Source organism: Bombus vosnesenskii, unplaced genomic scaffold, assembly GCF_011952255.1.
Source record: "Bombus vosnesenskii isolate JDL3184/JDL3185 unplaced genomic scaffold, Bvos_JDL3184-5_v1.1 scf7180000013314, whole genome shotgun sequence".
In the NCBI taxonomy this organism is placed as follows: domain Eukaryota; kingdom Metazoa; phylum Arthropoda; class Insecta; order Hymenoptera; family Apidae; genus Bombus; species Bombus vosnesenskii.
This window is the reverse complement of record NW_022882960.1, coordinates 5939915-5966829: the sequence shown is the minus strand read 5'-3', so window position 1 is coordinate 5966829 and position 26915 is coordinate 5939915. Positions and strand designations below refer to the sequence as shown.

General features: G+C 37.7%; 1 protein-coding gene and 1 long non-coding RNA gene across 4 annotated transcripts in view; both read left to right on the top strand.

Annotated features, from left to right (window-relative positions):
• Positions 1–26915, top strand: part of LOC117235097 (UPF0489 protein C5orf22 homolog) — a 1027617-nt gene that overhangs the window by 201211 nt on the left and 799491 nt on the right. The gene's annotated exons all lie outside the window — the stretch shown is intronic.
• LOC117235105 overlaps positions 22886–26915 on the top strand; it is a 97724-nt gene continuing 93694 nt past the window's right edge. For both annotated transcript variants that reach the window (XR_004493620.1, XR_004493619.1), the window contains exon 1: positions 22886–24039. This is a non-coding gene — a long non-coding RNA (uncharacterized LOC117235105). The remainder of the gene's footprint in view (positions 24040–26915) is intronic.

Genomic DNA, 26915 nt, shown 5'->3' with positions numbered 1-26915 from the left:
CGAGTTATTTTAATTCTTCTTTCCTAACACGTTTTCTTGCTAATACTTTAGCCCCATGACGAGAAATGGATATTGAAGAAACGAATTTTAAGAGTTAATCGATAGAGTATTTAATTCGTTTAGTCCTGGAGTTTTTAATTTGCTTAATGACATGCAAAGTGTACATTTTTTTGAATTTCTTTCTTATACGTAAAAGTTTGCGAAGTTATTGCTCTGTGTTCAAGTAAATGTGTATTTGTGGGTATGTTATGAAAATTGTCACGCTATAATTAACAAGTAACGTTTATTAAGCTAGATAGATATTTTAATATACAACCATTCTTACAAATTATATTTTCACAATACGCCCATTCTCATCGTTCAAAGTTACAAAAAGAGGAAAAAGAAAAGAAAGAAAAAACGTAAGATCGACTTTAATAAACTCATCTTCATATCTTCCATACTTTGTTGCTAGGAAATACCAATTATTTGGAAAAAAGACATCTATTTTACGATATTTTATTTCTCTCCGATAACCTTCGATAAACTTCGTACTTTATTTCTATTTTCTTATTCTCATCTATTACGTACCTGTTCGTTTCCACAACTATTAGCCACAGACTTTTTGAGAACACGTTAACTTCTGAGAAATCTCCCCCGTTCCTCTCAGTGTAAAGTCGTTGCTCGACAATGAGACTCGCGACACAACAATCGGCCCTTCGAGCAAACATAGAAACGAGCCTGGTGCTTTCAATTCGCCCAATGAAATATACGATTACCACGCAAAGGTCGAGTGGGGATCAATAGATCACGACGATCGAGAGCATTGGGACATACTGAATGGGATATCGACGTCGTTTCGATTTAGAAAGAGGGGAACCGACGCAGGTTCTACACTGGCGTGTACGAGCTGTGGGGCACGTTAAACCCCAAGGGCGGGTTCCTTGCAACCCCTTCTCAGGTTGTCCAGGTGGAAGGCACAGTCGAAGATCGGCCACTCGATCAGTTTTCTGTCGGTCTGCCGCGAATCTCCTCGCCTTTCGTCTTTCGCGAGTTTTATTCACTTTATACGATTATTTTATAATTTTTAACCTCTTTACAGTGTAATATATTTACAATGGTAGAGCTGGAACTATGAGAAGATCAATTTAAAAAATACTCGTTTGTTTTATTGTGACACTAGATACAAAAGATAACTTCAAGTTATAAGTAATAGATTTTTAATAATTATATTGCGTATAATAGGATACGAGGGATAAGATACAATTTATGGTTTCGTATTATACTGTGGAAATCAATCAATGGTACAGATATTGCGTGAATTATTATTTGATGAAATCAAAGCGTTCGGGAGATTTTTAATGTTCGAGGCTAATAAATCATACAGTGTGTGTTTGGATGTTAGCAAATGTTTCTCCAACGAAACTTTTTCCACTCTTTTTCTTATAAATCGTTTTTCTGTGAATCTTCATAATTCTAACTTCGAACGATCCAATATAAGCTTCATCCGTTTAACAATTTTATCATTTTGCATTTCTTTTCTAAAAAATGGGAGATGAAAATTTTCCTCGCTAATTAGTGATAGTGCGTGTCTTTGTAAAGTGTGCTGAAATTAAAATATGCGTACTAGAAAGCTTCAAAATGCGCAAGATATGATACACAACTTAAAAACGAATTAAAAAAAAACTCCTGCCTAATTCTTCAACGCTGCAACATAAAGCAAAACAAGATTCTTATGGCAACCAAAAAATATTGTCGTAAAATACAAAGAAAAACAATAGGAAGAATATAGAAGAAACTAAAACTCGACTCAAGTTTCAACGTTACCAGTTACAGAGGAGACGTCGATGGAATTCAGTCGAATCGGAGAAAAAGAATTGAATTCCCATTCAATCCGTTCCGTGATTTCTGTTCGCGTTCGTAGAAGGTGTTCGAGGTATCGCCGACACCGGTACTTACCGTTCGATCGCTTATCGATCGGCGTAAATAGACGTGGATTAGCCTTAACGAGCTCCTAAGCAAATAAACCGACACTGCCGGTCAGCACCGGGAAAAGCCTTACTCGGTGAGGATTGAGTTACTAACTGAACGCCAGGATCAACCTGGTCGGGCATGGCGAACCTTAGACAAGGAATAAGAACGACCTTCCTTCATTCTCGAAACGCGGAAGAGGCAGCGGTCATCTTATAGTAAATCGTGAACTGGTTTTGCATAAGACGAAAACGAAACGTGGATTCGTGTTTGTTTTGTATTTCTTTTATTGTGAAATACGATTATTATAATTGAGTAAACATTAGTTTAACGATATTTCTAGGATTTTAATCTTGTGATTTTATGATGATTTATTGATTCATAGCGTAGAGCGTAAGCGATCAGAGCAATCCGCATTAGATTTCAGTTAGTAGCGTAAAACAGAAACGTTATATAATATTTTTCTAGTACAAATATTCGTGAAATTTACACCGTTTGCCAGATTTTTCTTTTCTATCTAAATAAATCCTCTGTGACAATCCTTAAAAAGTTAAAGTTAAAGTTACGAATGTTTGTGTGCTGGGGTTAAATTCAGGATATTTAATTCTAATTTGCACTACACATCTTATGCAAACTATCTGTCTATGAGTATAGAATACAAGATAAAATACAGAAAAGTGAACATTTGAGAACACTTTCTTTCTATCAACGAAACAAACAACTTTCTGTATTTGGTATCCAAAATCAACTTTTGTAAATGAAGCTAAAAGCCGAATAAAAACGAATTTTTATTAAATCTAGATGAATTTTTTGTCACTTGCCTTTAGAAACTAAAGTCATGCTATAAAATACACCTACGTATTACACATAAAAATGGTGATGCACGAAAACTCAGTTCCAAAATGATTCAGTTGAAAGTAACCCACAATTCCACTAAATTAAAATTAACAGATTCATGAATTTACCAAATCTTACGAATTTATCAAATACATAAACAAGCTAACCACTACCAAGATACATCCATAAAGAATCCCGACTTTTCATCTCACGAAATCCGATCCAAGGAATCGAACGATTAAACGAATCGAACGACGAGCACGAAAACACATTAAAATCTCCGGAGAAAAGGAAAGCGACGATAGAAAAGTGGAAAAAGAGGGATTCGAAGAAAGCCATGAAAACGGACCGTGGGGACCGTGGTAACTGGGCAAAATTAAATCTCCATTAGGCGGGACGTATGAATTATGAAGACGCGAGGTGGAGTCGAGCAGAAAGGAAGGAGAAACTTCGCCTTAGCAGGGGTGGAGAAGCGGTAGATAATGATACACGTGATTTCTTTACGTATTCCCATCCTGTGAAAGCTCGCGCAGACTCCGGTAGAGCAAAGTTTTCGAAAAATACAGCAAGAACCTTCTGAACTGTCCGCGAAGCGGTGAGTGTATAGAAGCTGTGGTACAACTGGTTGCATAATTAGCGAATGATTGATGAGATGAAAGCTATGAGTTGCTTGTGAGATGGCAAGACGTTAGGCTCGCAAGGATGCTTGTAAAAGAGCGGAATGTTTCGTTTGTGAACGAGGTTGGATATCATGGACGACAGGCGTTTATGCATGCTTTGTTAGGTTATTGACAGTAACCTGTAGCTAAATGCAAGGCACGTACACCAAGTACGTGTTAGCTACTTTGTGCAGTCAGTTCCTGAATAGGAGAAACAAAGTGGCAAATGTTAAAGAATCGTGCTTTGCAGTTGATGCGAGCGGGATTGTACGTGGGTTGCGAGTAGAAAAAAGATACGTTGAATTTAAAGTTGTTCAAAGAAATGAATTATTAATATCGGCTAGAGTAAAAGCAAAAGAATATATTGAGTTATTATTTTAAGTAAAAAATTTTAATTTGATTTTGTGTATATTTTTAAATGTTACATTGAGAATGCTAGATTTTCTTCTTCTATCATGTTGTACATTCGGTGAATTAACGCGTGATTCAATTTTTTGTTGAATGTTTCGTGTGTACATGTTCGAAAATAAGTGTCAAATGATCGATATCCAAAGATCTTTAAAACACAAGCGTATAAAGCGATGTTACTTCATCGTAACAGTGCATAGAATATATCTAATAATAAACGGGGAGCAAACTGATTCGTTGGAATTTTCTACAATATAATTTGTCAATTTTCGCAATGTTTTATTATATTTTTATGATTACTTAGTTTCTATAAGGATTATTTACTCTTGGCATTAGCTAATAAACGAAGCCATTAATTTCTCACGATATCGCGATTCTCTTAATCATAGAAAATGAATTATTACATCAGGATTTTATCACAAATAAATCCTCTCCTAATCTTCTAAATTTATACACAATTTGACCTAAGAAACGTAACCTAATTTTGCGTGGATTTTTCTCAGAAATGTAGTTATACCGCTCCATTTGTTCGCATCAAGATTCTACATTATAATGCACAATACGGATCATTGAATGCAATCTCGCGGTCTTCGTAATCCATCGTGACGCAACCCACGCACGTCGTAACGGAGTTAGGCCGCTCGAAAAGTGCGAATTTCGCTTTATTCCCCGTGCCTTTTGGCCTGTATATCGAGCTATAGTTTTCAATCTTGAACCGCTGCCTACGTATGCTCGTACGTGTCAACTCGAGCGAACGAGCTTTCAACCTTTTACACATGTGACGGCAAAGCGTGCCGCAAAATGCGCGCGTAGGCGTAAGTTTGCAATTTGATCCCGCCGTGCGATTTGTTGCTACATTCTCCATAGAAGTAAATCGCGAAACTGCTTCGTTCTTGCGCAACAACCATCTCTTACGAACGTCGATCCAATGGAAATTTTTGACATTAATTTAGTATACATGTTTTAAAAGAAAGGATCAGACTTTGGATATACATATTCTTCATCTGCATTCCTGTTTTTCAAAAGGTCTTGTACTCTCTGTTGAATATAAAGAAGGTTTGACGTTAATTCAGACACATTTGTTATCATAGGGATTGTAAGATTATTTTTGTGTCTCTTTCGCGATTTTTAACAACGTTTCTCATATTTAACACTATTTTCTAAGTAGACAATTGAAATAATAAATGAACAGAGACGTGTAATAAGAAGATTGAATTAATACATATAATCTAAATACGATACAGGGTGTTAAATTATTTGGTGAATATCGTAAAAAGATATTTCGAGATATTTAGGTTAATACTGAACGTACTTTTTGAAATTAATGTTAAAAAATTTAATATTCAGTATACCAGATATATATATATATATATATACATACACACACACACATATATAATCGTATATTTTTATTCCAATAATGAAATTTAACGTTTTAACCGAATGTTCTACCAATTTTCGAAATTTATTGCTGCTGTTATTTAATGGAAAATGTTTTTAATGTGATTGGATACAGGCAGCAAAGTTCATACGTATGAAATCAATACTTATTTGCCATCGAGATACGATACGTAATAATTTCAATATTGGTCGTTTGTGGTCTGTTTGATATATTTTTGGTGACAAGAAGATGAAAATATATTCATTTAGCGAGCGAATATATTTTCATACATATGAAAATGTTCTTCCAATTGGACGAATAATTAAAGTATTCTCTAGAATTCGTCGTGAATATCCAGATGAAAAGTGTATAGATATGTGTACGAAATCAATTTGGAACGAATAGCTTTTTATTATTTGAATGCGACAGCTCTTTTGTGTAACATTTTAATTGACGGAGAAAATGAAGCTTCCGTGTTTTCGTCTGATACTTTTCCTCTAAAATATGGTTTTTAGCAATGTCAATATTAATTATTTCCTGAAAGCGTCCGTATTAATTATTCCTCGATGGTGCTTCGTGTTCGTATTGAAAAAAATTTTAATTGCAGATATTGTTAAAATGCATGTTTTAATTCATTCGATACACATTCAACGAATTTTCCAAAAAATACAAATATCTCACGTCCATATTGTAAAATTATTGTTGTTGCTAACGTAGCATAAACATATTTTACATAGTTATTCGACAGTAAATTTATTAAAAAGAAACGCACATGTCCATTTTAGCGAAGAATTTGATGAATATGTATTTTATAATGTAATGGTAGATAGATATATCTTCTCGGTTTAATTTCATTAAACAATACAACGCTGTTGCATATTTTACATTTTCTTTGGCCTTTCATGAAATTTCATTTCCATCGGTAGCGCATCAATAGTAATTTATAACCATAAACTCTGCGCATATATCTATACAGTACCGTGGTCTGTTCTTTTACTACAATTTCAATTACTTTTGATAAAATTTTGTTGCGTATTTATAATTGCTGACGCGTTGTTAATTTACGGAGTCAACGAGATTTTAAACGTCAATCGAAACTCTTAGACCACATAAATGTCACGCTCGTCCTTCGTTTTGAATCTGAAAAGAAAAACTATTTGTATTAAAATTATTACTGGCTATTAAATTTTATAGTTCATAAACAAATAACTCCCAAATCTATACAACCATCTTAACTATCTAAACGTAAGTAAATTTCTAAGTTTGACTAAATCGTATTATACGACATAACGTAATATGTATTATACCTTTAATAGCAATTATCTATGTCCAATTTATATCCAAAACTCATATCTAACACAAAAGTGCTCAACTCTACAAATTCAAAATCCTCCCACTTATTCTATAAAACATTTGTTTCATCTTTTGTTATCCATTCAAGGGGAAAGAAGAAGAAACTCGAACAAACTTCGATAAATCCATCGACCACGATCCAATAAGCAACGCGTAATGATTTCGTTACTTAACGAACTTAACTTTCGTTAGTATCTGGTTCACTTTATCCTTATAATCAGTGCAGCACTTTCGATTCGGAATTTGTTCCCTTTTCCTCAAAATTACGCGTGTGGGCACACGTGGAATGTGCTCGTTGGTACACGCACGTGCGTTCGCGTGCAATTTATCACGCGAGATCGAGAGATGGCCCGAGGCAGCATCGTCGACGAGATAACGAGGAGAATTCCGTTTCATGGAAATCTTTGGTACCTTTATGGTGGCCGTTCGTTTGTACGCGAAGACCCCATGTTTCGCCACGAGGATCCCGTAGGAGAGGCGCAACGAGAAATATCATTTCAACCGTGCTTCCTCGCCGCTGTACGCTCCGATGAGTTAGTTTTCCGAGAGATACCAGGAATTTTGCATTGCCACGCTGCTTCGAGAAAGTTGCTCTGTTAATGCGAAAATACGTTGTACTTGAGAATAAAAATTTCTTACTTGAAGCGAGGAATAGTTGCTTTAGGAATTTTTGTACGTTAGTGTATTGCTTTCTAGATATGGCAGTTTGTCTTATTCTTATCGCGTGATTACGTTCATCAGGAAAATTTATTAGTAAGCACGTTGATTTACAGGAATTTAGATTTAGAGTTTAAGATAATTGAAAGGATGAATGTGCAGAGAAGAAATGCAACGAGAGAACTCGTGAAGTTACATTATTCGTACTATTGGTATTGAGCTGTAGACAGAGGTGAAGTTACTTTGAAAACGAAACCCATATATTTCTTTCACGATTCTATCTTATTCGATTTCTTTAAGGAGAGTAAAATACCACTGAATTTCTTGGTTTCCAGGAAACATCTAATTTTAACCTTAAAGGTGATATTTTTTCATAATTTCCTCGAACGATACCACAAAATATGAAAATAAGCGAGAAATGTTGAATGCTCTGGAACGAAGTTTAACCAATTTAATTATTACCAATATAATTAATTATAATCGTGATTTGCTCTTTATACTACTTATCCAATAATTTACGATACTTGAATGCATATTTGTCGGTCACTTGTGAAACGAATACCATACAAAGAATCATTTAGAGTACTATAAGGTAGTGAATGAAATTGAAAATGCAATAAACGAAAGGTGAGGCAGAGAAATTAACACCGTCCTATCTTATACTACGGTACAATGTGGCAACCTCGTGCTTAAATCAACAATGAATGTCTCGTGCACGTTTCAGCTACATTGTACACAAAACTCGATAGCTACTTGGTGAATGCGTGGGCGACAACCAGTTTACCGTATAATATTTAAGAGCAAAGAATTTGTCAACGACCTGAATTATTTAAATGATTTATGAGCCACAGTTCAGACCTTGATTATACGGTCCGAATGAACTATTGTTTCTTACAGCATAAACAAGCTTTAAGGTCACTCTTGAATAATATTACAGAGTATTCAATTGTAGGGAGTACGCTTTAGATTCACCTGAATTAGTTACCTGCTTTATCGTACAACATTAATTCCGCTGTTTGCTTGGAATAGAAATATATTCAATAACACTAGTGAAATAGAGAAACGATATAAATCATATTTTTAATAGTTATTAATACGATATAAATGTAATTAACTGCACAAGGATAGACATAAAGATTTCCTTTAATTTATTGTTCAAATTGTACAGATGTAAGATAGTGTCAAAATGTCAAAAAGTTTGTCTAATTGCTATTAAAATTCCTTTTAATTTTCATTGTAAATATATTTATGTAATATCTTCGTTTTATGGACTAGTTTTCGCAGTTCACAGGTTATGAAACGCTATTAATACAAAACACCTTTGGTATAGCAATTTTGTTTTATTTAGAATTTATGGAACGAAGATTAGATCGTGTTTAAACAATCGATTCACAGTTTTTCAATTTCTACAGAGCCATATGTTTCCTTTGTGAAACCACACAAAGGTTTACACAATTGCTTTGTAAAACCTTTCAAAGTCTTCAATTGTCGCGTATTACTTCTTATTCGTTATACGGCATGAAAAGTCTAGAAAAACTCATAACGAATATAAAATACGATATTAAAATTTTCAATCGCTGCGCAAAAATCTTCGCTCTCGTATATTATTACCATTCCATTGGAGACGTAACTTTCGTAATTATGAACAAAATAAGCGAAGAAATTCTGCGAAAATATATCGTAACAAGCAAAATGCAACTATCAACAACGCAACAAATTTTCTTTCCAAAGTGACCGAACAAATTCTCAACGCTCCAAGAAATTAACTTAACGAACAAAATATGATTTTACCGAAATCTTCCACTGCCCTTTGCAACGTTCCATCTCGCAGTTCCCACGTACGATCGTTAAAACGTAATCCCTCGAAGAAACAAGCAAAAGGACATAACGAGAAAAAGTTCTCGAGAATCCGAAAAAAAAGAACGAAGGTAACAAGCGAAACAGTAAAATAGGGAAGCGCTTAACAGAACAAGCACTCGGTGTGTCTTTAGAAACATGGCAGTACGTAGTCCGGCGCGAGACGCATCAAGCACGAGGGTACTCGTTAGGCATTGTGATACGTTCTCTCGCGTGTCCGCCGGTTCGTCGAGAGGAACGGTGAGACACATACGGATAGAGAGACGTCGGCCAACAGAGAGAGAAGCAAAGTGTACCGGGTACAACGCGGAGATTTGTTTTTAAGCTTCGTTAAATGGCCGCTGCTTTTTGCAGCCGTGCTCGAGAAAGATTACCAAGCATGCAACTCGCGACTGGCGACTCGGTAACAAGGACTCCCCTTGTATGCGCCACACGAGTCGTCGTGCTGAACGTCTCAATCGTTCGTTCACGAGGACCACGCGGAGGAATGTCTAACGATTTGATTCTAGCTACGAGAACGAGGAGGAGTACGGATCGCCGAGCAGAAGCACGTCCAACGATACGGACGTTTCTTGCGATTCGTTTATCGAACGTCTTCCGTAATGATACTCTTTGCTTCGATAGCAGCTTCTTTTCGTCTTTCGAGAACAATGAGACGCGTTCTTGCGGCTTCGCGTTATCGGTGCTTTAGCGTTCACGAGGTTGGTGGTTCGAAGATCTCGTTACGTTTTAGAAACGTGTGTTGTTGTACAGTGGCTACGAAACGTTTCATTTTCATGGGATTCAAATTTTTCGATCGCTTTAATATACTTGTACTTGAGGCTAATTAATTAATATGTAAATACAAGGCTGTATCAATAATTTTTGTAGCTACTTTATTATTGCAGTTGGACGCTAGCTTGAACATTTGAGAGAATTTTGTGCTGCAATCTTGAAACAGAATATCGTTCATTTAAGCTGATTAGGAGACAAATATAATTAAAGTTCAAATGAACAGATGCCAAGAGCAGGAGTTCGTGTAATCAAAAGTTGATTGAAATTTTGTTACAATTGGAAGAGTTCAGATATATATATAATTCTATTATACCCTGAAAGTTAAACGAGTTAATACAGGGTATCTCATATTAATTTATTCACGAACCTGTGAAATTTTCAAGTAACTTCTCAAGTAAGTAGCTTATTCCGAGACGATCTCATTGCGAACTACGATATGTTAATTTATTAAAGTCATCCAAGTACTTACGAGTTTTTCGAATATAAGTTTGCACGTGTAAGAAAATTTCAAAAAACGATTCGGAAAAGTCAGGAAAATTAATAACGTGAAAGTTGAGGATAAAACTCATCGTGTCTAACGGTGTTATGGAATAAAATCTTGACGATGAAGCGCAAGAATTGAAAATTATTTATCGGCAACTGTGTAGTGGAGAGTAGCAAATCTATTTGATTCGAGAATATTGCGTTGTTCGTTTAATACTGTGTATTATTTAGCGTGTTATTAGGAAATATAAATTAATATGTTAGTTCTTTTTTTTACTAATCAATTCCTCGTAATTATCTTTTCTATGAAAATACGCGATATGTATATATTTTAATAACAATTTCCTAGCTGTGAAGCATAGATTGTGCATACTTGGAAGTTTTCTATTAATAGTTACATACATAAACGTTATTAGCATCGCTGAATAATTTACGTCTAGACGCAAAAGCTACTTCTTACAACCACCATTAGAATGCAATTGACGTATAAAACATTTTCTAATAATAAAACTATGCGCGAACTAAAGAATGCGAATTATCTCTTGGAAAAGGAGATCTTCCTTCCAGTGTGGCTCGAGTATACTTTTACGACTACTTTAATTTCAACGCACTCTAATAATTTGTAATTATTCACGGATGATACCAATTTCATCGGAGCAAAGCAAAACCGATTATCATGTATTCCCGATAAACTACGGAATTCTTCGTAAAACCATATGGCAAAAAAGCGGTTGACAGCATCTATTTAGCGTAACATAACGTCTATCTGGTGTGTCCTTTGCGTTTATCGAATGTTTCTGCGAACAGATCCGCTCTCGTCCAATTTTCTGCAGTTGCACAACATATCAATCGCAACCTTGTTGCCACGATCCTCGAACGTTCGCAACGCGACGATCCGTGGAACCCGCTTATTCGGTCTAATTTATCCGTGGACAGACAGAGAAAAGGAAAGGGAGAGCGAATGGCGAAGACGCGTATGACGCGTAATCGTGGCCACGATTTACCAAACGAATCGATCTCGCTGAATAATTCATGCTCGTCTCTCGCGGTCCAACGTCTTGATCCACGATAAATGAACTTTTTTTGCTCGACTCGCCGCACAGAACGATAATGATCCGTAATCTCGATAATAACGGCCGACAGTGGCGGGAATGGTAATTTCTCGTGGCATTGACAGAGGGTAATCTTAAAAGCTCAAACGGGAGAGGATCGACGAGTCGTTGACCGTAAATCGTTGCATGGCGAAGAAAGAAAGCATCTCGAAGGATTTGAACTTTCTTCTTTCTCTTCTTTTTCCTTCTCTCGTTTCTTTCGCTCTCCTCTGTTTTCTTTTGTTTTTATTTTTCTGCCGGAAGATATCGGGACTGCGTTTGGTCCGTTTAAGACAGCCATTCCAGGAAATATCGCTGATATTTCGAGGAACGAGTTCGTCGACTACCGCGTCATTGTTTGGATCGTTGCACGCGTTGGCCATTCTCGTTTCTGCTGCTTGTCTGTCGGTCGATCCCTCTCCTCGATGGGTAGTCGCTGTATCGTGCAGTCGCGTTTATGATTATTGATTTCGTGCGCTCGAAGTACGGACATTTTTTGTTTTTCGAATTTTAGAGAGAATTTGATAACGTTGGATCGTCGAGTTGGGCTTGGTATTTGATGTCGCTGTTTGTTAATAATTACGGGTGATGATGAAATGGATAACAATAGTTGTTATTGTAATTTATGAATATGCTTTTGGCGAATTACAAATTGTTTAGATATCGATTCGCTGAAAGTTTAATTCTGGCATATTAATAATTTCTTCGGGCATGTAATTGTAATTATTGGTATGGTTATCGATACATTGTTAAACTCGTACTTAATAGACGAAACAGAAAATGTTTGGAATTCTGAATAGAAATATCCTTGAAAATATTATGTTAAATCGTAACACGATGATCCCCGTAGTACAAAAGCAACAGAAGAATAAAAGTACCGAGGAAAATTAGAGAAAATAATATAAAATTACTCTGAATTACTGTCCGAAAATTACGATTGTGTTTTAAACTGTTATAAAAATATCGTGAACGCAAAATAACATTCTTCAGCTTTAAAATATTACCATCAAGTATACGTATGCCAAGGTGTTTAACCGCTGTTTATTGAAACCGGACTCGATGAAATGGAGTTTCAGATCGAACAAAAACGGGGAGATGCGGATGATGGGTGAAGAGGAAGAAAAAGTAGTGGGTAAATTGTAATTTTGTTAAATCATAGGAATCGAGTTCACTGGCTACCGTGTTGAAACCGGTTGAAATTCTTTGTAGAGACCCGGAGAACCTAGTTCCTAGACGAGTTATCGGGACAATTTTACAAAACAGCTACTGTAAAGTGGTTCGCCCACGATCATTTAGTATCACATTTTTAGAAGGCAACGTGTATTTCCTTAAATTTATTTATTTCAAAAATTCCATGTAATAATATATCAGTTTCAAGAGGTCGTTGTTGTTTAATTTTAAATTACGCATATGTGATAATTAATTGTATTTACTGTTATTTGTTCAACGTCGATATTAGTTTAATGTAGTCGTTGGCAATATTTACTTTTCAGTTTGTTAATTTTCTGATGTATTAATTTTTAACAATGTAAACATTATTTGACAAAAGTTCGTAATTTATCGTTCGTGAAATATATAGTGTATACTCACGATGTATTTAGTACACGTTTAGCGACAGAAACTCATTATCAGAGAGTAATCAGTTTTGAATAGTGTTATTGTAAATCATTAAATCGGTTTACAATCAGGTTACGAACAGATACCATAAGATAAGCTATTTCTATCGATTATACGTTCTTACTGCAGAAACAGACTCATTTCCGCTGCTGTCGCATTCTATTAAACATGTATCTGAAACATGAACGAAAAGATCTTGCAATACTTTCCTCGATTTGTAATTTGTAAGTTCTTAGTACTTAATTCTTGCATTCTCAATCTAACAATTCTTTAATTTAAGATCCATCTCTTTCGAACTTATTAATTTCATTTTATTTAAATTTACATCTGAATGAGATTAATTTTGAAGCTTTGCAAATTAATTTTTCTGACTTCACAAACTAATTCTACACATTGTAAGGCACGAATTAATTTAAAAAGATAATACAATTTCTCGTTTGAGAAAAGATCAGTCTGCAGACGTACGAAGCAACGTTCTGTACGCTCGGTTTCAGCTTATTGTTTCCATCTGCAAAGACAATAATTACGCGCATTCGTATTTGTTTCCCTCCGTATGGTCTGCATGCCTGTTGATTTATACACGTCTATATAATTTCTTACAGTTGAACGAGAAACGAGAGTTACACCGATTATTACAGAGTTCTCGTATAATAACGGGAAACGATCACTTCCATTCGCATTCGTCATAACGCAACGCGACGTTTCCTCGCCATTTCTGTTGTCGTTGTTGCTTCTTCTTTCTCGATCGTTTCATTTTCTCCTTCCTCTTTCCTTTTTCCTTACGAAAATTGTACATTGTCGTTTATTCTAGAAATTTAGGACTCGAAGGGTTACGTGGTCTCGATCGACCTAACCACTCTTTTTCTTCGCGCAGTGCTACGTAGGTTCTTGTAATTTTAACGAAAAAGCAAGCACACGATGGAACGTTTTATGGCAATTTGCTTTCTTTTGTGAGTCGGTGTGTCGTTGAACGTTGCGGTGGCAAGACCGTATGGAAATTGCGAATTTCCTGTGTAATCACGTGCTACATTAAATCATTCCAGTCCTACTTGTTGCACTATTATGTTAACGATCACGGCCAATTCTTTCCCCCGTTCCCATGTCGAGCAAGCCTAAAATTTCGACTGACGAGCGATCATGATTGCGTAGGCTTTGAGAATGTATTATCTCTTCCTGTTACTATGATGTGGTAATCGAAAGACAATTTCGCGACGTTTATTGCCGTCATTGCACGGATTAGAAGCAATTTGTATGCCATTTCTGTGCATTAGAAGCAATTTGGCTTTGATTTGAAAAACGAATTTTGAAATTTGGTTTGATAGTGTCTTTTGCATTCTTACAGCATTATTATGAGATTATGTTGTAAGAAACACGAAGACATAAAGTCTCAGTTTTTTCTGCAATTCGTGCGGCTAAAATATTTCATTTTATTTTATTCTTGAAGTATTCGTATCTCGCGTATAATGTCTATTTTCGATATTTTTTGCAGGTTTTATTGAAATGTATTATATCCAATAAAAGGAATATTCTCTTCTGTATATCAGCTTTGTCTTGAATATATTAAAAAAATACGACAGACCATATTAATATTTATACGATATTCTCTCTTATCGTTCGAAGGAAGATATTATTGTTTATGATAAATCAATTGCTTTTTCAAGTTGTAACACAGAAACCAAAGTATTTACGTATTCCGTTTGAAATTTCAAGATACGCTTCAACTGCAACAAACAGATGATCTCGAAATCGTAGAACTCAGATACGATGGTTCTATTATTAACTTATTCTTTGAAAAAGACACACTTGTACCACTTTTCCTCTTATATTACGTTATTGTATCCAGTTTGGCAATCTTTATGTCAATTGATTAACTCCGATTGGTTCGAATGAATTCAATTTAAAAACTTATCATTTTGACTTCTAAGTAAATAAAATTGAATATGGAATTGTCACAAATTGTTAAATACAACTCTTTAAATTTCCTTCTCTATACTTTTTAATATAATACTAATAACTAATTTTTTAGATAACGTTTTTTAACAATCTAAAATCCAAACAAACACTAGAACCATAACTTCAAACACGTAGATTAAGACGCTACAACAAATTCATTTATTTTACTGACATTGGTGATATTTTTTCTTGCTAAGCCTAAAGTATATATAAATTATATTATAATCTAATCCGTGCCGCGTAATATAAATCCATCAAATTAGATTATTCTGTGCGAAGTCCAAGGTAGAATTTTAATACGTTAAGGTTTAACTGTCTCAAGTAATTCTACGACAACTCGATAACTTGCAGTGCGTCTTGCAATCGAATATTTTTCGAATATTCCTTGTAGTTGATTTGATGATCGTGTTCCTTCGATAAAGATCCTGCGCGTGCTCGCGCGAACAATCGACGACCCGGTTACATTGCACGCGACACGAGCGTGATTCACGTAACCCACTATTTTGTAACCTGTTTGGTACAGGTCCCGCATCCTCTCGTGCTCATTGTGCCCCGGTAAACTTATCGTCGCGCCACACAACCACGCCACACACGACGAGAGAACCAAGCTCATTTTTATTTTTTTGTCGGCCGGCACACGAGCGGCCAACCGATCGATTCGCTTCGAATATCTCTTCTTTCTCTTCTTTCAGTTTCTTCCATTCGTGCGTTCTACCTCTCGACGTTATCGTCTCTTCAGTTTTTACCATGGCATGGAATTTTTTAGTGGCAGGTGTTTTGGGTGAAAAAGTTGGAGGGTGGAAACGTGGAATAACGAGAGGCTGTCTTTCTGACAGACAGGTTTCTATATTCCCTTTGTAGAATGTTCTGGGGAAACGGAAGTTGTGAGTGACTGTAAGAATGCGTTTTCGTCATGCACTATCGACTAGAAGTTTCGTATCATTACGTGTTTCATTCGATTCAAATTGAAAAGAATCTTAAAAAAGGAATCAAATTAGAATTTTATCTAAGGAAACACATTGACGAGAAATTGGATCGAAATGAAGGATATTTGTATTGGTATTTGTAATATTAAATCACAGGTGATTCAAGATAGAGACAACTGGAAAGGTATCTTCATATTCTGGGCTGATTGCGTATATATTGGTGATGATCGGTGAGAATAAAGAAAGGCCACAGTGACTTAATGATCTGAAAACGTAGGAGAGGTACTCTAGCGATGATTTTATTTCAGTTTGCTTGTTGTTGTCGTTGTTAGACGTTACAATTATTTCAATATTTTATCGAAGAGTATGAAAAAGCCCACCTAAGAATATGAAAACGTCGCGTAAATTATACGACTCAGAAATCCTTTTTTATTTACTTATTCCATGTAAAGGCAATAAATTCAAATTGACAAAGAATATTTTTTATATAATGTTATAGATATTAGCAAATCTATCTTGAAGTTAGAAACTCATAAGACGACATTACGTATCTAGCATTAAAATCACAGAAACTAGAATATTCGTTATTTTCATTAGCTATTAAAGTTTGATATATTATGATACGTTTGAATCGATATTACTAAGTGAAACGTTATTTTCTTTTTGTACGCTCCATTTTCCCATACAACTGTCTTGACCATTGTTAATTACACGATAATCAGGGTATTATGGCATTGTTTGAAATTTACTGTTCGTTCTTGATTCTTTAAATATTCGACATTCTGACGAAGCAATCCGTACCTTGATCCTTGAGTTGAAGGGTCGAAGCCACAGTGATTCAGTTGTTTCTTGCCTTCGTGATCAGTTGATTCTTACTAAACCGGTCTTGCAACGGGTCCTGGATCCATCGGCGAGGATGTAAAGGAGTGGGTTACGGCAAGAAAAGAAAATAAGTATCCTCGAACTTCGTTTGACGTCATGGAGGTCAATATCACCTGACTGAATCAGAACCGGGTGCATTTCGTCATCGTCCTGTACAAAAAGATTAATTTTCCATTCAAATCTTTCGAAATAAAATATCATTTTCTTTTTAATACTATGTAGTAGAGGTGCTTCTTCATTTAAAGTGTTTGAAGATAACAGTACTGGATCAGCAGTATACTACAATAATCAAATTAAGATTACTTCCTTTTTAGATTATTTTAAAATACTTAGTGCGTGTTAGTTTATCACAAAGTATTTAATGAATTCAAATTTCTACGTATGATCATAATGTTTTTATCGTGGTTTCAGATTGTTTTACAATTATTCATAGGTCGTATTTTCTAACAATATCGGTAGTGCCACTAATATGTTCAAGTAAGACAATATGTGTTCGAAATATTTGGAATATAATTCTCACATTCGATGATGAATATCTGATCTTTGAATAATAAACATAATAATTTATAATCCGAATATTTCTCGACTTTTATAGACAGAGCACTATTTACTTTCAAATTGTACACGAAACTCCATCTTATTTCACCGTGATCGTCTGTCTGAACGTACCAGAGAAACATCATTCCACGTTAATTCTCATCCTTTATTTAATTTAAACATTCAAAAGCTGAGATTGACCCACATATAACGCATTCCCAAATAACATTTCAACTTCCATTTTACTTCTCGTTATTTATCCTCACAAACGTATTACAAGAACCGCCGCATCCACTAACATAATACAAATCCTATTTCAACCTACATAAATCAAAATTTCCAACCAACCATTCTCGGCTACCACGCAGACCGAGTAATTCCAAGGATAATTCGAAAATCATCCCATGCGTACAGCAGGGTGGGCGCGTCATCATGGAGGGCGCATGTTTCGTCCACAATCATCACGAAGGCGATCGATAGCGGCATGATGGCGCGCGATTCCAAATTATCGGATCGTTCCACGTGCAGACTGGTCCTTTGATCCGAGACTCGTTATGCCGGCAAGTTCGTTGTCCTACTTTCAACCCTCTCTTCGCCTGTGAATCTCTTCTGGTCTGGCCCTTACCCTGCTGATTCTCGACAACAGAGTATCATAAGGGGATGGGAAAGAGAGACGGACAGAGATAGAGGGCGGAAAAGAGGAAGAGGGAACCGGTAGAGCGAAGGGGTGAGTGGAACCACCCCCGCGATCAATACGGTAATGACGCCCCCGTTCCCGCGATGTTACTATGCTAAGCGTTTCGCTGTTTTATACCCGCGAATATGCCGCACTCTCGAAATCTTCGAGCTCTTTGAACTCGATTCATCGTGCGCTGCCTTTATCGAGTCATCTCCTCGTCTTTTGCAGCTTCTTCTTTTCGTACCGAAGTCAATGGCGTCGATACGCCCTTTTCAACGTCGCTTTTCCACGATATTCCAGCGTCGAGCTTGACGTTTAAATCGTTGTTTGAAGTTTGTATATGGAAACGTGGCCGATTAATTAAACTTGGGACACCGTAGGATGTGTAAAGCGAGTAAAGAAGAGGCGTTTGATTTTTTTTCACGCCGTTTACATTATTTATGGCACGAGTTGGCCCGTGAGAAGAGTCAACGATCCGACAGATTCTAATCGAGAGAAGTGGAGAGCTTATTGTGCATCGTGGTTCTCCGGCGTTGCGGAATTTTAATGGATCTGTGGCTGATTGTTTGCTTGTTGCTCGAGTCGTTTAATAACAGGAAAATCGTTAGTCTTGTACGATTAACGTAGAATTTTTGTATGTTGTCTTATTTTTAGGTTGATTAGGTTGGAATCAATTGGCGATGGGGTGGTTAAGCGTTATCCATTTCTAAATGATAAATCTTATGGAAACATCGCGTTGTAACGTGTGCTGAATTATTTATAGGTAAACTCGGAATATTTATTTCATGTTCTTTGAAATAAAACTTTTGCTTCTTTGTTCTTTTCAAGTGTTACCTATGTGCATACTTTGAATGTTGCAAACATATTTATATGGACAATACCAAATTGCACTTGCATTTTATTGGCATTAGTAAAATTCGCTTCTCCTCCGATACTTCTCCTACTTATAACTAGAGAAAAGCTATAATCGGTCTCGATTAAATGTTAAATTAAAACTTGTACGTACACATCTATGAACGTTATCTGTTATCTGTTCAAACTCTGGTTCTTGAAAAGCGTCAAAAAATATTATTTCATTAGATACTTGCTATTTTCTTTCTATATAGTGTATACAAATGTTAGGAGAATTGCTCAAAGTCCAGTGTGTAAAAGATACGAAGAAATATTATTTCGTCTGATAAGCTCTTTCTATTTCTTCTCTATAGAGAGTGGAGTTATCTTCTACAAGAAAGAAATAGACACACGTTTCTGAAATACACTATCAATTTTCCTGAAAGCTGAATACAGTTCAAAATTCATGTTGTATCCGAAGTATCTACAACTTTCTTGAAAACTTTGTCAGCATCCGCTAAAACTTTCGATAAGGGATGTGCTTACATCAGACAGCGATACGCGAAGAAGTCATACTTGTTGTTACATGGCTACATCGTTCACCGCTGAAAGGTTAAACGGTTGAAATTCGTGGAAAACAGGGTCATGAAGCTCGCGTCAAGAAGTTGGAGAGACGTTCGCCTCTCGAAATTACGTTTCGCCTCGGAGGACATATCGCTCGTTCTCCACGATCCACACACCGTACTGGAACGCGAGCGCGTTGCCAACGAAATTCCAGCGTAATTTCCATAGCTTTCGGCGGGGCAGGTGATATTTTATCTGCGGTTACGTGGATGGAGCAGCGGGAGAACGTCACGCGAGCTTCATCCCCGGCAAATTGGCCTCGGTAAAAATGCGCCGCCTGATCAACATCTACAACGAGCCGGTGTTAATGCCCCCGGCCCACCTTCGAACTTCCCGTTCGAACCTCGTCGTTCGGTTACGTCGCCACTGCCGCCGTTGCGAACGATAAAGCGTCTCCTTTTTACAGCCAATGAGGCGAAAAATTGCTGACCTCCTCTCCCTCGGCGCACCCCTCACACGATTTTCCAATAACTCGTTTACTATCGGGCCGCCACCCTCCTGGCGCGCGCGTTTCGGTCTGGGTCTGTTCGAAAGTCTCATCACGTCATCGACCCTTCGATCGACCACACTATGTTGACGCTATGTATATAGCATCAGGTCGAGTAAAATGTTTTCTTCGTGTATTTCAGGCTGATGATTTAAAATTAGAAAATTATTTGAAGAAATCGACGAATTTCTAACGGGGTCGTCGCAAGTAAAGATTTCTATAATTATGAAATGAAAAATTAAGAGAGACGAATCAATCTCGCTTAGGTTGGTTGTAAATGTAATTTTAAGCAAGTGACGCACTACGTACGAAGATAAGATGTTTTTAATCTATAGAAAGAGAAATTGCACGAATGCCACGTTATTAGAAGATGCAAATAAAATAGCTTATCGAGATGAAAAAATGTATCGGAATAATAGATACTACGTGGTAGTCTGTTACGAAAATTAGAAATGCAAGAAGAAGATTTTATAAATTAGAGAAAGCTACTATCTTGTACTTATTGAAACAATTATATTTCATGGTCACATTTATATATCAAATCCTACGTAGTTAATTACTCTTTCTCGAGCCTCTGTACAAAAATAGTCACCAAAGGAAACGAATAAAAAATTAATGAAAGAAAGGAATAACGATTTCGACATTCCTATATCTACTATAAAATCCAAAATATGGTTGACGCTCTAATAATTCCCAACAACCCTTTCGCTAAAAACCGCAGACTCTAAACAGCCTCAAAACCAAATACACTCGTGCCAGCAACCTTCGCCAAACTCCCAGCTTTAATTTCCCCGTGAGTCTCCTGGTTTCATCGAACCGGAAGGTCACGGTCGCGAGTAACTAGCTCGAAGTAGGTCTGGAGCACGCTCGTTGTTGCGACAGAGACCATTCAGCTCCGCTCTCCATCCACCGTTCATCGAGTATACGGTAGACAGAGACAGTGTCGGTAGTTCCAGTTAATTTTCTGCCGGCTCACCTTCATGGAGCCGGCGGCGTCGCGCGTAGAAAGCACATCGTGGGCTGCGAGCGGGGCAACGAGGGGGTGGTCCGAGGGGGTAGAGGACGAAGGGTGATTAGCGTGGTCCGCATGCGCGGTGGTGGCGGCAGCAGCCAGCAGCTAAGACCACGGGCGACCCGAAGCCCCCCTTTTCGTTTTGGGGGGGATGACCGAGGAAACGGGCCGCGACGAAAGGGGGGAGGGTAGGCGTAGGGGGAGGGGGCGGGCGGTGTCGACGGGGGTAGAGGAGGAGGAAGCAAATTAATACGGGCGAGCAAGAGGGTCCAGCTAACGAACGAACCGACGCCAAGTCTAGTACCGACCAGCGCCGCGACGCCTTGCAATCCTCTCTCTCCCTGTGTCTCACCCCGTCGTCGTCGTCATCGTCGTCTCGTGGCGCACAACAGGAACCTTCGATTCGTTGTTTCGCAACGTGCCACTGCTGATTACCATCGGATCATCGTCACACGGTGATGTCGTCACGATGCGATCGTTTTGCCCCTGGAATGCTGGAACATGGAAGTAGGATGAGACGCGTGAACACCGTAGTGAGAGCGTACAGTGTGCACGGGCCATAATAGATCAATCGTTTAGGCGGGGGAAGAGTTTCACGGGGACACGGTGAAGTGTGAACGTAGCTTTAAGCTTGACACGGAACGGTGATACCGTGACAGTGACGGATGCCGATGGGTTTTGGCGTTTCTTGGTTTTCCGTTGATTTCGCTACCAGTTAGATTGGGTGTGCAAGAGGAGGCTGACTCGGCTTTTTGCAAACGAGCTTCTGGCTCGTGGAGATGGCGTTTTGTGAATCTTCGGCGTTTGGGTGGAAACGGTCGTTTCTTTGTTGCCGTGACACGTTCCTTCAATGAATCGTTGTCTTTTGTCAGCGAGTTTTGCGGATCGTTATTTAATCGTAAGAATTATCGTTTACGTTTGATACGGTTACAAGTATGGTCGAGGATTATCAATTGCTGGTTGTGTATATTTTAACGTTCGACAAACATACGTGACTGGCACGTGCTGTCAATATAAGAAAACCAAATGATTCTTACGCCTTTTGGTACGAAAAATACTAGACTGTTCTAGTATTTTAAGAAATATTAATAGCTTTGTGGAATTTCTAAGATATTCTTGAAAGGCATACATTTTAAAAATATTTCGAAGCAAAAGATATCGTCATAAATTATCAACGCGCTTTTTAATTTACTTTAATATTCGGAGACGTAACGAGTGACCTTTCTTCATCTTGAAAAATTCGTGAAACGCGTGCAGAATGGCAAAGAACGCGTGCGGCTGGTTCGGGCCAGCAAGGCGACCGATTAACTCGCTGTTAATTAGTCGATCCCTTGCTTCGATAGCTTGATTAACACCCGTCTGCCCTTTCCAGTGGCTTAGCCCCGCCCCGTACAATGTATTTCCTTCTTCGAGCACCGCCATTTTGCCAGTTTACACCTCCCAAGATCGTAATCGAAGCTAATTTCCGCGTGGTCACACGAAAATTCTCATTGCGTCCAACAAAGGAGAGAGAGGAAGAGGAACAAAGAACAACGATGATCGTACGATTATTCTTTCAATGTTATCCGTTCGTCGCAACATTGTTATTCTTTCATTGGTATTCGCTCGTCGCAACATTGTTATCTTTTTTTTAATTTGCATATCCGTGCGCGACTTACTTTTCCCATCTGATACTTGCTGATGCGTTCTAACTAGCCCTAATAATATAAGGGCCTTAGTTACATTTATTTATTTCAAGTTATGTAAACTTATGTCTTTCTCTTTCAAGGAAAAGGTTTTTTCTCCTTTCTCTGTTAGCAAATCTCTCGTTGTGTATTTTTCTATTTCCATTCGACCTTTTCCCTGTGTAAAAATATAAAACTCTGAACTTTCTCCGCATTCCTGTAATTATAATTCATCAATAATCTAATAGGTATGGATGTGGTTAAGTTTACACGTGATCTGCTTAATGCAATATCTATAAAAGAGCTGCATTTTTAGAGAAACTTTGTCCAAATGAGATATTAATTCGGTATTACAGAAATATTGATGACACGACTCGATATTTAGAGACCTAGCAGTATAGCTCTATAATTCATAAAAATGTTCACTGAAGACCTGCTTTTTCCAATCTTCTATTAATCAAGAAATTTTTTAATCGATCACGTATAAAACTCTCTGCCCCTTTGCTTCCTATTTCACCTTTCAACCCACATTTCGTTCAGAATCTTTCACTTTCTCAAACAAATATCTTCCCTTCTCGATCTCCTCTCACCACTTTGTATCTCCAAACTCCTCTGCATCATCTTCCAATATCGATCTTCATCGAACCACGTCGATTAAACCGATCCACGTTCTACCACACCATCTCGACCCACCTTGAACCATCACGAACTCACTAGAAAGCATATGACCTGAGCCATCGTGGCGAAGGAAACTGGCGATTTTCCGTGGCAGCGGACGAAATCACGAAACGCCCGGAGAAACGCGTATTCTTTCAGACGTTCAAACGTCTCGGACCAGCACTTTGTTCCTCTCGAGCTGACAGAATCGAAGAAGAAGCGAGCGGAGCGAGGCGGCCTCTCAGGAGAAAGCCAGTCGGCCCTACAGTCTCATTTTAATTAAACGAAATTCCGCGTGCAACAAAGGGCGGCAAGCCAGCCGGATAATTCGAAAGGGCAGATACGTGCTTCCTGGTTGGTCGGGTTTATAGAGGCGAGTGGCAGCAGTGGCTGCTGCGATGGTGGTGGCGTCTGCGAAGGAGGAGGGTGACGGAGGATGGAACCGGTTCTAGCTTTTCCCCGGGGTAACTAGGTGGTGAAGAGGGACGCAGACAGTGGCGAGGAGGGAACGAGATGGACAGAGACGACGGGAACCTGGCGAAAGAGGGCGAAAAAGGGAGAGGCAGAAAGAAAAGGAGGAAAGAGAGCGCGAGGGAGGATGGAGCGAGAAAGAGGGCTGAGAGTGGGATCGATAAAGGGAGTGTCGGCATGAGAATGGGGCAGAAGGAACACAAGGGTGGCCCTTACCCTAAACGAGCACCTTAAGCGGCTAAACGTGACGTAAGAAATTCGCCGGTGACTAGCAAACAATTGATCAACCTGAAACTTTAGTTGTCGAAGTCTGCGTTTAATTGGTCGCATTTCTCCGGTTCCACGGCCTGTTTTGGTTTAGGTGATTAGGTTGTAGGATTCGTTGGGAGATTTGCGGAGATGCGTACGGCGTTTATTCGTAATTGGTATGCGAAGAAGTGCGAGATTGGGGCGGCTTGAGTTTAGGCAACTTTGTTTCCTCGCGGATGAAGAAGTTTTTGGTAGAAGTTTCGGACTCTTTATTAGGAAATCATCTATTTTAAAATTGGAATTTCATTGTATTTGTCGAAATAGTTGAAACGATGTTAGGAAGTGAAAATTACGCAGGATTTTCTATCTTGATATTAGAAGGTTAAGTTTAGAGTTAAATATCTGTCGTCGCTGGATAAGTATTTGTTTATTTCTGTCGTTCAAGAAGCCGGATTATAAATGCGAACTTTTAATTCATATCGTAATAAGCTGCGATAAAATTCATTTCTTGGATGCCTTCCCACGCGTCAGCAACCAATAATAAAATGTTGCAAATTCTCATTACATACCGGCGTATTTTACTACAAATTTGATAGCATTGAAATTACTTAGAATAATACAATTTAAAGTTATTAATTACATAACTCATTGTTCTACCAGACAAACTTCTCTCTTTCTTTTAATTAAAGAAAAATCCATTTACTATCGATATCGAAAACCATTAAGGACCACAGTTACGTTTATTATTAATTAATGCGTATCATTTGCAATTTCTCTCGATCAATTTATATTATCGAAATCTGCATTTTAACATCGTAGCTATAAAAGAGAATGCCAACTATTCGCTCGATATTCCCTTTGTCGCTATTTCTTTTATATAAACCTCATAATTTTATGAAATTTTAGAGAACTTTAGAGAAGTTGAAGAATTTCTACCATTACGACGAACTATTTCTTAATCCTTTTGTAGGTTATTTTCCAACATCTCAAGTAAATAAAGTAGGAATAAGAAAGCTTATCCCCCGAGTTAATCAAACCAACTATCCCCGTCTGTCTCGCGACCGAAACATATTCGAGTATAAAATCACACGAGCAACGTTTGTCTCCGTTTCATACTTAGGTTTTACAATCCGGATTCCTTGCTTTCGCAACGTTTCTACGAGGGAAGCATTCCACGCGTTTTACAGCGGCTCGCGCGTTTATTGCGTTTTCTCGTCGCTTTTATTCGCCGTGAATATGATTGCACGACGCGATGGCCAAACTAAACTTTGTTGCGAGGACGTTATTGCGAGACCAACGATTAGATACTCAGTTCGTCTTTAACGCAATCTTTCCCTCGATCTCGGCGAATACCGTGTGTAATTTTCATAGCTGTTCCGACGCGATCACCGCCATGATTACGGTTACATCATCATAGGATCCCTTGGCCATTAAGCGGTCCCGCTATTCATTAATGTCTTTTAAATAAATTTATTGTACTATAAAACCGGTCAACCGCTTTCCACGCATAAATCTGTTCGTTCCGACGCAGTTTCCCAGAGTATACCGCCTCGAAACCTTTTATGTAACGCCGTCACGATGTTACCATGCGTTCTACACTTTCGCATTCTTAGAAGTGAATGTTGCTTATGGTTTCGGCCATAGACAATGTTTCAGTGGTACGAGTCAGTTAAGAGCTTTTTTCTTGCGAGTTGTGAAATTCGCAGAGGTTTAGAAAATAAGGAAGCGTTGCTGTACAATTGTGGGAAATTGTCGGAGATGTTTTATATTAATTATCGTAACGATTCAACCCTCCAATTTACATTGCTCGATACATGACGTAATATGGGAATTTGTTAATTTTTATTTCTTCTTCGTGCAAAACGATAGATTTTAATCGTCTATTTTGAAACGCGTACGAGGTAAAATATTTCCTCTTATAGTTATTATAAATTGCAAGTTGCTTTGCTGTATTTGATCGATCAGTGCACGATAGTAAAATTTAATCAATTTTTATAATATAAAAATGAATGAAACGATACTAACAGCAGTGAAAAGTCATAATTTCAATATTATTGAGTATATAATCTATTTATGCAATATCCTTAAGAAAGTATTTGCCGATACTAGTATATTCCAAATGTATATAAAAATTCAAATATTAGGGAATATACTTTGATCAAAGAAATGACACTACCATCGTTTTTATCATTAATACAATGATACGAAATTTGATGAAAAAGAAGTAATTTACGATAATACTAAGTTATAACATCCAAAAAAATAACTAATTTGTAATGATGACGTATCTGAAGAAATATGACTGAAATGATAAATAGATATGATAAAATAGCGCAATTTTGCCTGAATAATATTGCTTAAAAATCTCAAAATTTCATCGCCGAGAGGGTTAAATTAAATCGAACGACGATCCCGTCGCGCAAGAGCCACGGTATTCGACGAGTTATATAAAACAAGGGAAGTTCGGCGAGAGACAGGATAATCCTTGCAACCGGATTATTCGGGATTTTTCTTGACTGTAGGGTAAAAAGAGACGAAGAGGAGGGGAGTCGGTAGTTCCTCGGAGGAGGTTCCGTCTTCCTGCCAACCCCTGCTTGATATATTGCTCGCTCATACTCTCTTTCCCTTCTTTTATTCTTTTCTATCCTCCATTCGTTACATTATACGTCCAGCGTGTAGAACGACAGCTTCGAGGAGCACGCGCACTCCACTCTGTACGCTATCTACCCTGTTCACACCTGTGGAAAAAGGTTTCTCTTTGGTGAAATTGAAATATCGTAGTCTTTGGACGTAAAGATGTTCTAATCCAATCATATGTTTATATGCCAATATAATTGTTTCAATATATTGGTAATATTAATTGCAGTGATTTAGCG